The sequence below is a fragment of the Leptidea sinapis genome, chromosome 40 (genome assembly GCF_905404315.1).
Source record: "Leptidea sinapis chromosome 40, ilLepSina1.1, whole genome shotgun sequence".
Taxonomy (NCBI): domain Eukaryota; kingdom Metazoa; phylum Arthropoda; class Insecta; order Lepidoptera; family Pieridae; genus Leptidea; species Leptidea sinapis.
Genome location: NC_066304.1, coordinates 4,978,312 through 4,984,327, shown reverse-complemented (window position 1 = coordinate 4,984,327; position 6,016 = coordinate 4,978,312). Strand labels below are relative to the sequence as shown.

The 6,016-nt window shown below is 36.7% G+C and overlaps 1 protein-coding gene across 1 annotated transcript in view; it reads right to left on the bottom strand.

The window, feature by feature from the left end:
• Window positions 1-4,092: 4,092 nt before the first annotated feature.
• LOC126976388 (probable peroxisomal acyl-coenzyme A oxidase 1) overlaps window positions 4,093-6,016 on the bottom strand; it is a 38,963-nt gene continuing 37,039 nt past the window's right edge. The window contains exon 14 of the mRNA XM_050824695.1: window positions 4,093-4,700. The gene's annotated coding sequence lies outside the window, so the exon portion shown is untranslated. The remainder of the gene's footprint in view (window positions 4,701-6,016) is intronic.

The window sequence follows — 6,016 nt, the reverse complement described above, 5'->3', positions numbered from 1 at the left end:
TAACATAAAAGATATCAGTGATGACCTATATATTGCAAATCCTGTTGATACCTTTAGTGATAATTCAAATAATTCTGTTATAAGTATAATTTCACTATTTCTAGTTGTATGTTTTATCGTAGTTTTTATATGTAAGAAATTATGTATCCTACTTTCAAAATATTTTGTAAAGGCTAAGGATTCTGAAGAAATAGATATTGAGTTTCAATCATCACCACCTCCACCGCAACTTAGAGTTGGTTAAAATATTCTGAAAACTTATCTTTATTATTTCCGATAAGTTTCCTCTTAAAGGGGGGGTTGTTATATATGCACATATGTATGCTTTAATGCAGACATAACATTAGCGTCAGCACTTTAAGACCAAGGCGTCACTTAATTAAATATAAAGGCAGTCAGTCTCCTTCCGAATCCTGAGCCACTCATACATTTCAATTATATTTTCTAGTTCTAAATAAATTTCTTTTTTAAAAGTTCGTTTTTAATATTCCGTCTAACAGTACGCGTATATCCAGGATTCGTCACCTGATATGATGTTGTATACAGCATTTGAAGATCCTGCGTGGAATCTTACGAGAGTTCCGACGCACCAAGTAACGCGAACCGCTTTTTGCTCTTCACAGAGCAAATGCGGTATCCATCGGGAAACCAACTTTATTACACCTAAATGTTCATGCAAGATTATTTGTATTTGACTCATGCCAATGTCTAAAGTTGCCTGAATTTCGCGGTATGTCACATGTCGATCTTCCTCAATCAGCATACGCACAGCATCAACGTTTTCTTTGGTGACTGCAGTTTTTGGACGACCTTGACGGGGATCATCACTGAGCTTGACACGTCCACGTTGAAATTCAGCAAACCAGCAATAAATTGTGGTTTTGGATGGGGCGGTCAACACACTGTTATTCTGTTAAACCAATTCGAAAGTCATAATAAATCATTGCTCTAGAATTTGCTCGAGTCAATTCCATTTTCTCAGCGACTAAACAAGTTTGAAAAGACATTGTGACAAGACCGAGAATCTTTTTTTAAAAAAATAAATGGCATTCGATATTTAAAACCAAGGAGTTTTCAATTAAAAAGATTTTAATATGACAGGAACCAGTGGAAATATTCCATTCCCAATACTTTTAGTGCAGCTCTCGTATATATATATGAGATTTCCACGTATATAGTCACTCATCGCGATATCTCTGGAACCATAAGGCATAGAGACTTGAAATTTGGTAGGAATATTCCTTTCGCCGAGGATTTTAAGAAATTCCACCCGCAAGATTTTTTTTTATTATAAACAGAACAACGTCTGTCGGGTCAGCTAGTTTCAAATAAAATGTTAAAGTATTTGATTATCTGGTTAGTAGATTGGTGATGCAAATCATCAAGTGAGACCAAAATCTGATTTTGGTACGTCCACGTACAGCACAAATACCTAACCATTTCCAACTTTTTCCAGGTACTTAATCTACTACTACTGCGGAGTATTTCCACAAAAGCAAGATTTTTTTCGCTAACGACAAACATCAGACCGTTACACACCGCTAGCGTGTACGGAAATGATCTCGTCTTTCTATTTCGCTCTAACATACTCTTATACTAGGTGTCGATATGCTAATTCTTTCACATTGCCAATCGTTTACGGTATAATAGTTTCGTTCAAACTTCAGAGACATATTATAAAAACATCGATATAGGCGTCCAAGCGTGGCCGTTTTATATTTGCATACGTATCTACATGACGTGCGTAATTAGGTCATACCTACTGTTAAGTTTATAGATTCTCATCATTATTATTATTATTATTTGAAGAGGGTGGCTATTTCCTGGTCCTAAAAGGTTCCTAGTAACACCGCGTCCAGAATTGGACTATTGTGTTCGCCACTCATACTAAAGCTCATCGTCAAGCCCTGCCGCCTTTACGAACCGCAGTAGTTCCCTGACGCGAGTGTTGCAAACACTATCTGGTGGTACGAAGTAGTTACCAAAGATTGTGTTACGCTTATGCATTAGTGGGCCGCAGTCGCAGAGTAGATGAATAGGTGTTTCATCATCCTCCAGGCAGAACCTGCAAGCTTTGTCGCTTCTGATGCCGACCACACTGAGGTGCTTGTTTAGGCGACAGTGCCCGGTTAGCATCCTAGTGAGTATGCATAGATTTTTCCTGTTCAATGATAGGGCTTCATTCGCATAGCTACTGTTGAATGCCCTTATCAGTGCTTTAGAGTGGTTTAAACCTGAAGAGTTGTTCCAGCGTTTAAGTGCTTCTTGTTTACATTGGTTACTCAGGGTGTGTCGGATGGCGCTCTTGGGGAGTCCACAAATGGGTTCCGGACCATATCGGACTGCTTTAGCCCCAGCTCTTGCGAGCTCATCGGCCATTTCATTGCCTATGATTCCGGCATGCCCTGGGATAGGTATAATTAGCCCTAGTCCATTGTTCTGGAAGATAGCCCCAGGCAAAGCTTACCCGGTATATCTTGACTAGTAGCGGTACTAGGATATCCAAGCCTTTTTGAAGAAACGCTGGAAAAATGTTGTCTAGACCGCTTGACTTGTAGGGTTTCAGAGTCTTGATGGCGCACCTTATATCCCGGGGTCTGATTATCTTTGCCACTCTACGCCAGTCCTCGTCAAGAGGCCGTTGTGTAGGCTCATTTCATTCTCATCATACTCAAATACGTAATATTATATCACACCCGTAATGTGCCGATAAATCGGAAACATGGATATCGTTAAAATTAACTGGACCCTAGTCCAGTAGTCAGGGTGATCACTGGACTGAATGAATAATTACTATTATTATAAGATACGAGACAGTTATTTTAATTTACTACATTGCTTTTGGCATTTTAATAATCTATCTATGGAACGTTTTGGTCTCATTTATCTATTGGATGACGTGAGTATTGGTATTTGTAGGAATGTGACAAATAATCATTTTCTATTCCTACAATATCGATTTGGAAATTATGAATGAAATTCAGATCCAGGATCAATTGACAGGTAATATAAAATTGATATTGCTGCGCGTCGCTTCACCTCGCTAGACGGTAGTTATCGCACTACAACTGTAGTAAGCGGCAGCTCGCGTCACTTCTGTAGCATTCTTCGTGCGAGCAACATTACAAGATGAGCGATAGTGACGAGAATTTGGTCATTATTTCTTTATTGTGTGCAGAAGAAGAACCTATTAACCGATGACAAAAAAAAATATGATTTCAAAGTAAAATAAGCTTTTTTCAATTAGGCTTAAACTAAGCGCTTTTGAATCGTCACTATAAATATTTCTTTTAAACTACCGAATCTACCATAATGTTTCCGATAAAGCTCTTGAAAAGAACATACAAGAAACACAACGGCCACTCTTTTGAATCAATAGAGTATTTTACAATGCCTGTAATATACAAAATAAATTAGTTTGTAGGTAAGGGTATTCATCCAAAATAAATGAATATAATAAAATTATTAATTTATTAAATTAAACTAATAAAATTATTTTTATTAAGTTATTACAATTAATTAAATTATAAGACAAAATTCTATTAATTTAACAATTAACAGTATGCATACTGAAGCGACGCGCCGCTTGCTGCCGCGGCGCGACTGTGGCGCCGCGCGTCAAAATATTCTCTCGGAGGCAACTATGACGCGACGCGCAGTGCAGCGCCTCTCTAGTGCGACATGTTCCATACAAAATGGTAAAATGGTTGAAATAATATGACGCTTAGTGCCGCGCCGCGCTAATGCGTTCCGGCCTTAAAAGTCGGAAAGTGAAATAGGCCGTAAAACAATAATAAAAAAGAAGATCGCTTGTGTTTGTAATAATATTACATTTATTTTACTTTTAAAAGTACGGCCACAGACCTTTTATACTAATTGTTGTAGGTGCACTAAAATATCTGCGTTTTGTACTTATTGTACATTTGTAGATAAAATGCGTGAAAACACCCTCTTGTATATCGGTAACTCTACCCGTACATATTAAATGTATAATTGTGACACGAGAATTTTAATATTAGATAAGTCCTTCTGTTAAGTCACCAAGTTAACTTACAAAGCTTAATGTATGGGACGAGATGAAGTAAAAAGTAATCAAAATATAAAATTTTATTTCATTATAATTATAAAAAAATACAAATCTCATCAATTGCTAGTACATGATACTAATTACTTAATACTAAGAAACTAAATCTCTGTACGGAATGTTTGCTTGTTGTTGGTATTTGAGCCACCACCATTTAATCTCAATAATATCATTTTCGATCACTCTAATAATTACAAATGCAATTTATGTATAACGATTATAATATATAATTAAATAAAATTGTACTTAGACAATTATTGCATTAATTGTTTTATTATCATTTTCAATATTTAACAGTTAATTGAACATAATCTCTAGCTCATACATAAAATGAATGCCTATTCCTATCTAAATGTATAAAATATAGTTAATTACAAAATTCAATACAAAAACTGAAAATATAATACTTTTAATTTCTTTTTATTGCACAGTGTTGTTGTAGAAATAAAATTTAATATTCATTTCATCAAAAAACATAATTATATTATTCAAAATATATTATAGCTACAAAAAATATCAATTTCAGTCCCAGAAATTCTTATAAGTACCCCTATTCCTTAATGTCACCTGCACCATATATGAAGGACGGTTTCTCTAATGTCAATGTCAAATGTACCTGAGAACAAAAAAAAATTAGTAATATCCACAGGGAGCCATTTAATTTGTTGATATGTGTTCACCTGGTGGTAAGTAATACGCACTGCCCATTACAATGCAGTGCAGCTCAGGATTCATGATTGGACCCAATAATCTGAGCGGCACCAGGCCTGTGGTACCCATATAGCTAAGTCTTTTTTTATGGAAAAGGAGGGCAAATGAGAGTACGCGTCACCTGATGTTAAGGGATCACCGAAACCCACAGTCTCCTGCAAGACCAGAGGAATCAGAGGAGCGTTGCCAGCCTTTAAGGAAGCCGGCTTTTTTTTAAGGTACCCATGTCGTATCGTTCCGGAAACACCGCACTAGGAAGTTCATTCCAGTGTTAGACAAAAGATAAAAACAGGCCGGGAATATTAGTTTATTATTCGTGTGCGTGACAACTTAAGTCTTACACTCGCGATTTGAGACTCAAAATAGAGCTTAGTTCTAAACTCAATTTTTTCGACGTTTTCACAGGTGTCACAGTCTTCCTAGACATTTAAATGATCTAAGATTTTCTTTATTACTATTTAAAAATTATGTGCTTACATTTAGATTATGTTTTTCTGTTACAAATGAAAAATTCTTTTAACATTTCATAGACCTCACTATTGAAATTTGTTCAAAGTGGCCTGCACTATCATTTATGTACATTGTTTCCATGGGGAACTAAGCAGTTAGAGCAACCGAAGATTATAAAGTAAAGCCTTCCCAATTTGAATTAAAAAAAAACCTCAAAAGTTTTGAACTTTTAAAATATATATAAATAAAAATATAGTGATAAGTTGGAGACATCTTAGTGTAAGATGCCTGCTCGAATTGTCGGGAACCCTGGCGTTGCGTGCAGACGTCACTTAATTGTGTGTCTTCTACCACATTATTTATCACGGGGACTGTTCCGAAGAACTGTTTGACCTGATTCCTGCGATTACTGAATTCCACCTTCGCACGACACCCCACAATTTAGGAAATCATTCCCACCATCTCAACAGTGCGGTTTTCAAGGAACTTTCTTCCACGTACAACCAAGCTATGGAATGAGCTTTCTTGTGCGGTGTTTCCGGGACGCTACGACATAGACACCCTCAAAAAAGCGCGTATCCTTAAAGGCCGGCAACGCCTCTGAGATTCCTTTGGTGTTGCAAGAGAATGTAGGCGGCAGTGATCACTTAACACACCATGTGATCCGTACGCTCGTCTGTCCTCCTTTTCCATAAAAAAAACAGCAAGAGACTATCTAGACCAATAAATGATGTAAGGATAAAACCAACGCCCAAAAGATATAAAATCAAC